Genomic DNA, 12,333 nt, shown 5'->3' with positions numbered 1-12,333 from the left:
AAATAAATTAAAAAAAAAACAGTATACTATTGCATAAGTAAATCTTGTTGACCAAGTTATTTCCTAGAAAGGATTTATGTTATTTTAAAACGCCATCGACATTTTTTCTATTTTCATTTTTCAAAAAACTGTTCATTCGCCTCTGCAATGACTATACTTTTTTCATGTTTGTGAACATAAGCATACCTACAAATTTTTAACTTCAAAAGATGTAGTAATAGCCTATGAAGCAAATTACCCTTAAATTAGCTTTTTCTTCCAAATGTAAATAGACTGTGGAAGTTTCTAGTTTTACAAATGAATAATTCTACAAATGTTTTTGTTACTCCATATGTTAATAAAAATGCCTGTTCTGTGTAATTTATATAATGAGGACTCTCAGCTCAGTATATTCAATCAGGATTCTTTCCTAAGCTTTCAGACCCATATCACAATTGCACGCTGAGCATTATCTACAAAGATGAGGCACGAGCACCTCAGAGTCAACATGTCAACCACAATATTAACTACCTTGCCTTGCTCTTTCACCCTCAATCCTTGCCTGAACTTGCTCATTTAGATAACACAGTCAAATTTTTCTAAGATGATATGAATAACAGAAATGACTACTCAGCTTATCCTATTGGCATTCTACAAATAAGCTTATAATGTAAGTTTTATATATTCTATTTGACATGCAGAGGCAATAAAAGACAGGTAGGCAGGCAGCAATGAGAAGAGAAAGAGGAAAAAAGTTGTCCTATACCCTAGCTAGGTATCTTAAGAAGCCACCGCTATGACTGAAATATTTCAGAAATTGCTGTCCATGGACGACATTACTAACAAGCAATATTTTGAAAAAGAAAAATGAGGGTGTTTTATTTTTAAGGGAGGACAAGCACTAGATAGTCTCAATAAAAATTCATTATATATTTCACTTAGACATGTGACCCTAAAATGTACAGTCATAAGGTGGTAAATTCATTTATTTATTCTGTGTATCAGACACCCAAATATTTTTTTAAATCCTTATTTCAACATTGTACATCACTATTTATATTACAGAGTATTCAGGTTGAAATTAGAAGAGAAGGTATCCTATGGAAGGTTTGTTTTTAGCAAAATCTGTTTATTCTCCAAGACCACCAAGGACTCACCTCACGCCCCAATAAACTTAAGAACATCCCTAATAACGACTGGAGCTGCATAACAGTTCAAGGAAGAGCAATATAATCTCCCCTAAGCACATATGCATTGTCCTTTAAATGAAAAGTAGTGAAAGTTGTAAAAGTCCTATAAAACTTGCATCTTCCTCGCCAGGTAAATTCTTCCAACACCTGGCTTTCTCTTGCACAATACCACACCAAGGCTTTAATAGCATCCACAATGGGCTTAGGTTAGTCCTAGAAACTCAGCTTCTCTGATGAACCCTTACATGGAGCGTTCCACTTCAGAAGTCTATTCTGGGCAAACACCCCCTACCTCTGGAGTATGAGCGCATTCCAGAGAGAAGATATGTAATTTTCCCCATTTTATTAATTTAATGATGTGATAATTTACATCAATCTAAAAGCATTTCACCCACAATGAACAAAGTGTTTAAAAGCTAAATGCACTAAATCTTGCATGAGATCGGTAAGTATTTTTAGGACTCTTAGTGGTTTGTATTTAATGCTTTATTTCAAAATCAGATTTAATCATTTCATAAAACTAGTAGTTCTTCAGGAAGATGGATTTAATTTTACTTCTCTATTCCAGGTCAGAATTTCAATCAATTGTGATGCTATTTGAAGCCACTAACACTGTACTCAACAATTCAATTAGTAAAGCGAATCTGCAAACACAATTTTCCAAAATGACTACAGTGCTATTCTTACATGTCTAATTGAATGTTCATAGTATTTTATTTATAGATCTTTATCAAATGATCTAACAATAAAAAAAATCATCAGTTTTTAATTCATACTTACATAAGAGCTCCCTGTTGGCTCTCTTTTAAAGATTTAACAAAACTACATTTTGTTTTAAAATGAATTTAATAAACAAATGTTCGAAGTAACAAACGCTTGCTAATGAGTGTCAGACACCTCTATACTATAGTTTGATATCATTTTATAAAAATAGTACAAAAGATGAAAGTAACTCAATTATATAAAACATTCTAAATTACAGAAAATAACAGCAGAGTATTTTTTGGCTTGACTCACGATTATGTTTCCTAGTGAATAAATGTTGGCCTATGTATGGTATATGTAAATGATTGTCTGTATGTAGTTATGTGTAAGTATAAGTGGTATAATATCCATTGTGAATTATCTACAAAAATAAAAAAAATTCATGTCAAGCAGTTTTTAACCCAGTACATCAGTCTTCTGGACTATGGTAGTTCAGGAATATAAATCAATCATATCACTAGAATGGAGAAGTAGGCACATCATGATACCAAGAGTGGAGATGCAATTACAAAGTCCAAGAGTTGGAAAGAACATCAAATAATACTAGGTTAGCATGGAATTCAGTCATCGGAAACCTGATGAATGCTGACAAGAGTACTGCTAGAAGTTTCCAATGACAGGGATCTTGTTCTTCACTTTCCTTAGGAAGATTATTTTATTGGACACCAATGGCAGAAAGTTCCCCCTCATACCGAGCCAAAATTGTCTCCTTAGAAATCTCTCTCCTTATGTATATGCCTGGCCCCTCTGTAATTGGTCTCTCTCTCCTAGATACAAAGAAAATTGGTCATATTTCTTAGAAGTTAACCACCCTTCTGCATACCAGTAAATACCCTGAGCTGTCCCTCTTCCCAGCTGAGATCCTTCATTTCCCCAGGTCTTTCACCCTCCTCGAGGTGACATTCAGGTAGCCTGAATGTCATTACTAAAAAATGACATCTAGAAGTAAAATTCATACTCCAGAAATTATTGCCAACATTTGTTCACTGGGAAACATACTTGTGAAAGAGTCAAACCAAAGAACATTCTGCTTCCTAGGAAGCAAGTATTGACATGTACTATGAGAATAGCTAGATGAGCAGAAATATAAATTTATGCTATCCAAAGAGGGTGATGAGAAAAATTGGATAAAGTTGTTCATTCTGAAATTGACCATATTATATGCTAGTTTACAACCTAATTTATCTGAGATGCCAGTAGTGCTAATGTTGTATGGCCAAATCTTTGAGTTTATAGTATGCCTAGGTATGTAAAAAGTATTCATATTCTTTAAAACAATTTACTTTTAATCTCATGTAAAGGATCAAATAAATCAAAATACTAGCTGTAATTAAGACTGCTTAGTTTCCCTGGAGATTATACCAATCAGACATGTTAAGGATTCTTGGAAACATTTGATACAATTAAGGAAATCCTATTGAAAAAAATTAGTCTGTAAAACAGAGATAATATGGAGCTAAGGAATAGCTTATTAATAACTCATTCAATTCTGGGTATAATAAATATAGCTATTACAATTTCAATTCACTAATGGCTGAGCTCAAAAAGCTAAAACACTGCCACTCAATCTGCTTCACGAATCCAGATCTAATCAGTACAGTCGCTGCCTGCCACATTTATCGAGTCACAGAATTATTTTAGGCTAATGGGAATTTATATGGAAAAAAAAACACACTCACACACACACACAACTAGTAAGTAACTGGGCAGTTAATTCAGTTACTCTATCAAGGCAAACCAAGAGAAACCAAGAGGCACATACCTGGAGCCAGGTTGGTCAGTGATCATGGGCAGTCAGAGGAGAGGTCATGATTATGCTAGCATCAGAAGCACCCATGGACGGCACCGCTAGTGCAAGGGCTTTCCCCACCCAGCTGTCCCTTCTTCAGTGGCCATCTCCACTGCATCTTCACTAGTTAACCTGATGGGTTTTTCCTGTTACCAACTCTATGGCCAACAGGAAACAACCTTCCAGAGAAAGTATACACAGATGGAGCACTCCCTAAGTTATGAGGTCATAGCCCAAAACAGAGGAAACAGGCAGGTAATCTAGGATCAAATTAAAGTGGCAGGATGCCAAGTGAAGAGAACAAGAAGGCAAAAGGATCGATTAGCACATGTCTCGCTCGGGGAAATGTTAAGACAAAAGTAAAAGAACATTATTTTTTAAAGCTAGTCTTAGAATACTAATAAAATCAAAGCAAATATTAATTCTTAACCACAAAGTGTGCTTGTCTTCTCCATAAAAGCTGACCTGACATCTCAGTCCACTAAACAGGCTCTTGTAGGTGGGGCACTGCTGGTCTTCTACTCACTATCTCTAATTATTCCTCGGATGTAAATTTTCTTAAAGGCGTACACCCTTTCCCAGCTCCTTTAGGCTGGCTGTTCATTCTGCTTCATCTTCCCTTCCCCCTTTGCTCATCCTCCCCTGACCTGCCCAAGCTGATATGACATACTCTCCCTCCATCCTCATACCATCGATCTGTATGTCTCTTACATCCTTTCCTCCCATGAGATACTATAATTTCTTGGTTTGCTTCCCTTCACAACAGACTGAGCTCGCAAAGATTGTATCTTCATATTCCAGGAACCGATCATAGGATCTGGCTCATAATTTCATGAATGAATCAAATGAGATCGGGATGAATGACGTGAAACCATACGCCAGCTTCATGTCATGTATGCGAATCATGTCCTCCACTGACTTTTATGACACATACACAAAACAGTGCCTGAAACACAGTAAGTAATCAGTAAAATATACTGTGTTAATCATAAATAAACATGGAAAGAGCTTTAAAAGATTCAGCTAAGTGCTATGCTCACGAGGATAAAGGTCCCTTGCAACAGAATTTTTAAAATCTGTTTTTGTACTAATTTTCCAGAAAATTTGACTGAGAGAAAAGGGAAATGAACATTTGTTGAGAAGCTGCAGATTTGTTATGCACTTTACATATGATATTTGACTTTATTTCCATCATAATCCTGCAAATTTGGGAATCTAAGCCCCATTTCATGGAGAAACTGAAGACAGATATGTAAAACCAAAATCTGAACTCAGATGAACCTGACCCTTTCCCCTCCTACTAAGCTTTTCCCTCACTGTTCATTTGAAATCACCACAGGACTGTACAAGGCCTCCTTTCTTATCATTTCATTCCAAGGAAAAGGAAATGTAAAGCTAGCCAACATTTAATTGGTAATGATTCCAAAGGGAGAATCCCTGGAACTTTCAATGGCAGATCCAAAGAGGTGAAAAGCTGTCTTCCCTTGATGACGACCCCTAATTATTTGTGGAAAGTTTCATAATGTTCTTCCTGGTCTTTAGAGTCTTCCCAGGTTTGAAGGAAGTAAACTATCCTTTCACATTTCCCTTTCCCCAAAAGGTGAAGTAGGAATTAGGTTACGATACAGAGAAAAATGTGGCAAGGAAACCACCACATGGGTCCACTTAGAGGCCTTAAGCCTGAGGACAAAGCAGCCCTAAAGCTTACATCTCCTACACCTTAATGCACCAAGATGTACACCTCCATAGAAATTGGGAGCCAAAATCCTCAGGAGTAATACAGATGCTGTCTGCCTGCATCCTGTGGGATGATGGTATTTAATGGAGGTAACAAGAAATAAGCCAAGTTTTATTTTTCCAAATATGACTCACAAATTGACTCCAACAAAGTAAACAATAAATGGTGCTGGACAACTAGATATCCACACATAAAAGAAAGAATTGGACACCTATCTCATGCCATTTACAAAAATTAACACAGAATACATCCAAGGCCTCAATGGAAGAACTAGTACTACAAACTTAAGAAAAGTAAAGATCAATCTCCATGAACCTAATTAGGCAATAGCTTTTTAGATATGGGTTCTAAAGCCAAGTAACTGTAGAAAAAAACAGATATAATAAACATCAAAAATTAAGTCTCTGTTCCTTCAAGAACAAGAAAGTAAAAAGATAACAGAGAATAGGAAAAAAAATTGCAAATCATGTATCTGATAAGAGTATAATGTCCAAAATATATAATGAACTCTTACAATATTGAAAAGACAACCCAAATAAATATAAACAAAAGATTTAAATAGATATTTCTCCAAAGAGGATAGGTAAATAGCCAGTAAATACATGAAAAGATGTTCAACACTATTAGTCACCAGGAAAATGCAAATCAAAACTATAATGAGGTACACTTCACACATACTAGGATATGCATAGTCAAAACAACAGACAATAGCCAGTGCTGATGATGCTAGAAGAAGTGGAATCCTCATGCATTGCTAGTGGGAACGGGAAACAATTTGGCATTTCCTCAAAAAGTTAAACATAGAGTTACTATATAACCAGAAATTCCACTCCTACTTAAAAACCCAAGAGAAATGACAACATATGTTCACACAAAAATTTGTACACAAATATTCATAGCAGCATTATTCATAACAGCCCCCAAAATAGAAACAACCCAAACAGCCACTTACAGATGGATAAATAAAATGTGGTGGATCCATCACACAATGCAATTTTATTTAGTGATAAAAAGGAATGCAGTGCTGATACATACTATTATAGAAAGGATCCTGAAAATAGTATGATAAGTGAAAGAACTCAAATGCAAATGGTCTCACGTTTATAATGTCCATAATATGAAAATCCACACGAAGATAAAACAGGGTCAGTGTCTGCCAGGGACTGAGGGTGGGGAGAACAGGTAATGACTATGAATGGGTGTGAGTCTTCTTTCTGGGGTGATGGCACATTCTGAAGTGAGATAGTAGTAATGGTTGCAAACCTTGAGATATACTACAAACTTTACTGTACACTTTAAAAAGGTGAATTCTGTTATGTTAATTATATCTCAATTTTTAAAAAGTGAGGTGCAAATATAAAAGGTAACTACACTACACCATATATACCATCAAGGAGATACAACAGAAAAGCAATTAAGTCAACTTGAAAATCACTGCTGGACACTGGTGTTCACTTTCATAATAACAAATATGAAAAATATTGAATTCTATTGCCATAAATGGAATGCCATAAAAATTGAGGAAAAAATTAACTTGATTTCCATGAAAAACATCCAAAGATAAATATTTACTTTCTTTCCAATACCTCAACTACTTGGAAGCTGAGCTCTCTGGAGCAGATAGACAGCCTCTATGTTAGATATGCTAACAGCAAACAGACTTGAAAGAATTCAAGTATAAGAACCTGAGCCTCAGACCCCGCTGCCTCTGGTAAAGAGTAAATGGATTCTCTCCCAGCCAGCTCTGTGGCTGCAGATGATCATTCCACCGTGATAACAACAAAGTAACAGAGTAGAACTTTCAATTACCAGCATCTCAACCTTAGAGAGGAGATGAACATTAGAAATAAGGCTTTTATTAGATTCCCTGAATGAATATGTGTGAGTCCAAATGACCAGTTTTTCAAATAAGGCCAGCGCATGTTAAGAATATGTAATCACAGGCAAACTCTTTATACAGACAATGTAAAAGCAAAAAAGTAACACAATTATCTGTGCCTAGCACATCCCATACACCCAATAAATTGTTTATATTGTTTACTAAGTAATTTTGATCAACAAATAAGGCAAGTGGTAATAGCTGTTTCTAATTTTACTTGTCTTCATCACTGGGAAGTAGTTTTTTCCTTGTTTTATTCCTATTGTAATACCACATCCTCACTGATATTCAAACTGGCAAATCAATTACTATTAATAAAGATAACCAGTCCACTATAAGTAGAGATATTCTGACTAGTTATAAAATGCTCTTCTTATCAACCTTTCTGAAATAACACATCTTCTGACCAATAAAATTGCAAGAATTTGTGAGATGATTAGTTTCTCATAAGCCCTATGATTTTAGTTAATAAACTAAGAAAGAATATATTAACACGGTTTAACAATAAGTTGCCCACTTCTTACATATTGGAACCAAAGACAGATCTAATCAAAATACAATCTTCTCACTGATCCCTATTAAGATTCAGCAGCAAGGGAGATTTCTTTCTAAAGCATACTAATTTTCAAATACCCAGAGGTTAGCAATTAACTTTACATTTTCCTTTTTTTAAAGCCTCATTTAAAAACAAAGAAATAATTTCTAAAACAAATGGGATGCTTGAAATACTACACAGAATCAGATGGATGAAAGAAATAGAAAGTATCATCAGAGATGCTGTCTTCTCTTTCAGGACACTCAATAAAGTCTTCAGGGATAAGACTCTACAAGCGTTCAATGTGGGACAGAAACCATAAGGACAAGTATTCCCTAACCTCCCTTATAGCGACATAAGCTCCTCTTTGATCTTCAAGGAGACATGAAGTTAACTTTTGTACCATCATCTTCTAAGCTTTTTATTAGAAATCACAAAGCTCTCTTCTACTTACTTTCCTTAACACTTCATTTGCTGACATTATAAACAAAGATTTCCAAAGACTACTAGTTAGCTGACCTTGAATGGAAAGAATTTTCTAAATATAAAAGCAATGAATCAAAAGGGAAAAGATTAATAAGTAGACAACATAAAACTGCCTTGATTGCCATACATCAATAGCCATCATAAATTAAATGAAAAGGCAGTTGTGGGGGAAATGCCCCCATATGATAAGTAAGGGATAATAGCATACACAAGTCAGTGGCTGGCCAAGAGCCCCCATAATTCCCTCCTCATCCATACAAGAAATTGCAAGGTCTTTACAAAAAGAGGGTACAGCTTCATCTTTGAGAATCTCTACCTCTCATCATCTGCTTTGATCCTCTGCCTCCTACCTGAACACCCTCTTTCTTCTAAGCTCTGGTAAGACTAAAGACTCAGGTAAACAGCAAAATCAGCCTACTCTTGATTCCAGATTTTCCTGAAGACCCAGTCTCTGAAACACTGCTTTCTCTTTTATCTAGACTTGCAGGCAAGTAACAGCTTACCACAGGCTCCAGGGACACCTTAGCTACCACTCAAAGACCAGTATGCTGGTTCCTACCTGGGCTTGGGGGGACAGATATCCAACAACTAAACTATTAATAAAAAACCAAACATGAGGGTCCAATATAAAAATAAACAAAGAATGTATATAGGTAATTTACAAAAAAAAAAAAAGATCTAATAGCAAACTTTTTTTTTTTAATTCAGGTAACATTACATATTACTTAGAGGCATTGGATCACACTTCAGAGTATGTCACCACCACACCCACCACCAATGCACCCAGAGTTCTCTACCAAAGCCCACTGTGCCCAGTCCCCAGTTTGTACTCTATCCCCCATCATAGCCTCAATTCTACAGTCAGATTTCTAGGGTTTGTAATGGTTTGGTTTTATCTGACTTTGTTTTTTAATTCCACATATAAGTAACACCATTAAGTATTATCTTTCTCTTTTTTATTTCTCTTAGCAGAATCCCTCCAGTCCCAACCATGTTGTTGCAAATCATGAGATGGCATCTTTTTTTTTAATAGCTGAGCAGTAATGCTGTGTGTTAGTGTGTGTGTGTATGAACCTTAGTGTCCTACCAAAATCATACTCAGTAATATAAATGAATATTACCTTAATAAAAAAATAAGCAGGGCCCTCCCTGCCTGGTGGTGCAGTGGGTTACAAGCACAGCACTAAGAAGCTAAAGCCACTTCAGCATGAGTTCAATCCCCACCCCAGAGGTGACCCACATGGCATGGCAGACCTCTCCTGACCTGCCCGCTGCTCCCCTCAGTAGTGTACTTCGACAATCTGCCTGTTCTGCTCCCCACTCTGTCTCTGGTGAATCCTCTCGCCCATCCCTGCACCTCTGGCTGGTTCCCAGCTCTATTTGCATAAATAAATAAATCTTTTTAAAAAGATAAAAACATTCCCTGAATATGATTTAAAAATACCTTGGTGTGAATGTAAAAGTATATGATCACCCAATTTATAGGGCTACACTGAAGAATTGTATTTTTACCCTATGAGAAATGAGAAGTAGTTATGGATTTGGGGGTAAGGGAAAGGAAGATGGCTCTAATCATAGTCAAAAGATTACCCCTGCTGCAGTTAAAAAAAAAAAAAAAAAAGGACGAGGGAATACTTTTAGACCAGCCAGGAGGCTACTACAAAACACCAGGCAGGAAATAATGGTAGCTTGGTCTAGGGTGACAGTGGTGGGGACAGAAGGATTATTTTTTAATATGAAGAAAAAAATAAAACAAAATTTGATGACTTACATATGGAGGTGCCAGGGAGTACCAGGTGTCAAGGTTGAATCCAAGGTTTCTTGCTTGGAAATCAGATGAATGGATCCTGGTTTCAGGTAACCTGGTTGTTACCTGGTTAAGACAGAAATACTAGAGATTATCATGGTGTAAAATTTTAAGTTTGTGAGACATCTGCATAGTTTGAAACAATGGGCATAGAAGGATGCATAAGAGAAAGACTTAAGATTCAAAACTTGTGTTTTTTCCATTCACAGAAGTGTCTGCCAGTGTGTTACCACAGTATATCTGGTTGGATGTTGGAGTTATTTGGTGGTCTGACAACAACAAAAAAAACACAACACTACAGCTCCTTAGCTTCAGCATGCAAATATCACCTGCTGCTAACTCTCAAGTGCTTTACATTAACTGTTCAAAAAGCGATTTCTCATGCAGGCTCCTTCAAGCCTATAACCTACATTTACAGAAGTGGAAACTGGTAGACAGCTTCGATGACCTGCCCACTTCCCCAGGCAGGGGCTGCTCTTAGGCCATAGGACAGGTGGTCTGTGTGCCTCTGTAGCCTGACTCCCTTCTTTTTATAGCTTAAAAATCTCTTAGAATTGAAAAGTTCTCCCTTCTCTCTCACCACCTGATTCTCATTCCAGGAACCTTGAATACTGATGGTGTTACATCTCTAACAATTCTCTGTGCCTCTCCCAGGTTGGTAACACCAGGGCACGCTTGTGCCCACCAAGGGCTGTTCACTCCAAAGGAACACTGCTGAAGAAGATAAACACTACCTCATGTTCCTATACTGACTAGGGCCCTACATGCGGACAACACACACACACACACCATGTAATTCCTCCATACCACCACTCAAAGGGTCAGCTTCTTTGAAAGCATTAACTCTGCCCTCTCCCTCAGCAGCCACTGTCAACAAAAAACTCCTGTGCAGACATTCACCTGGGTTAGAGGTTGGCTTTCTGGGCAGTGAGCAAAAAAGACCTCGTTTGGTCCGTTAAGCGATCACTGGGTACAAAGAGCTATATGAAATTCCGTAAGAAAAAAGCTATCATATAATGAGGTCCTACTAAGAGCCAGTCTAGAGGAAATGAGTGCGAAGAATAAGCACTTCAAAACATTTAAGAATGTTACTTTTCCTAAATCACACTTACCCTACGTTCGCCTTAAATTAAAAAAAAAAAATAGCTTCAACTTCTCAAAATGGGATGGAAGTGAGCAGGTGTAGAAGAACTGGAGGCGCGCAGCCAGGGATCACCCCACACTGCAGACCGGGGAAAATGGGGGTCACGACCGCTGGGCCCCAGGAGACACTAGGAAGGGAGGGCAGGCCCGAGCCCCGTCCCTCCGCGGCTGGGGGCCGCCAGCTGACCCAGCAGCGAGAGCCCCGGAGGCCCGTTTGCCCTCGCGTTGCCATAGTAACGGCGGGCCCGGTGAGCACCCGGCCCAGCCTCCCGCGGGGCCCGCCCAGGGCCCGGACGCCCGCGGCTACTCACCCCAGCTGCTGACCCGCCCGGCTCCCACGGGCGCGCACGCTTCGCGGGGGCAGCTGCCCAGCGCGGTTTTCCGCACCTGGAGAAACTTTGCGCTGTTGGAGCAGCCGCAAGGTGGTGAACGGGGGCCGGAAGGGGACAAAGCGCGAAGACTGGCTCTGCGCCCCTTCTCTCAGGGCGTCGGAGCTGGGAGGAGGCGTCCGCTAGCCTGGGGTGCGCCCAGAGGCTGCACCCTGAGCAGAAAATCTTCACCTGAAAATCCTGTTTCGGGGACAGAGAAGCAAGCGCGTGTTACACGAAATTAAAAGTGCCTAACAGTGTTATCGCAGGACTGAGATGATTTGCAGACCAATATCCTTACTCAGGGCCTAGGCCTCATCCCTGCCCCCCAGCCCCCACTCCAAGCTGAAACTGGGGCTGCAAGCCTTGCGATGTAGTGAGTGCCGAGCTAGCAAAAAAAAAAAAAAAGAAAGAAACAAAGAAAAAAGCCTGGGAAATGAACTTATATTAGTGATGGGAGGCGGCCCGGGTCGAGGGTGTTTGTCCCCACAGAGAGGCCAAGAAATCAACTGACAGATCAAATGACAACTCCCAGGAATATGTTTTAGCCACAAACCTCAGAGGAGCTATCTGAATGCATAAACCCTGCAAAGGAGGCTGGAACCAGACTCCAGCTGTATGCTAATGTATTTCTTGACCTGAACAAGGAACCAC

General features: G+C 38.6%; 1 protein-coding gene across 1 annotated transcript in view; it reads right to left on the bottom strand.

Moving 5' to 3' along the window:
- Positions 1–11,689, bottom strand: part of STK33 (serine/threonine kinase 33) — a 112,446-nt gene extending 100,757 nt beyond the window's left edge. Inside the window, exons 1-2 of the mRNA XM_012725259.1 lie at positions 11,623–11,689; positions 10,133–10,234 (exon numbers count right to left, since the gene is read on the bottom strand). The gene's annotated coding sequence lies outside the window, so the exon portion shown is untranslated. The remainder of the gene's footprint in view (positions 1–10,132; positions 10,235–11,622) is intronic.
- Between the last annotated feature and the right edge of the window lie 644 nt (positions 11,690–12,333).

The sequence above is a fragment of the Condylura cristata genome, unplaced genomic scaffold (assembly GCF_000260355.1).
Source record: "Condylura cristata isolate star-nosed mole 26May11 unplaced genomic scaffold, ConCri1.0 scaffold00015, whole genome shotgun sequence".
In the NCBI taxonomy this organism is placed as follows: domain Eukaryota; kingdom Metazoa; phylum Chordata; class Mammalia; order Eulipotyphla; family Talpidae; genus Condylura; species Condylura cristata.
This window is presented reverse-complemented; position numbering and strand designations above follow the sequence as displayed.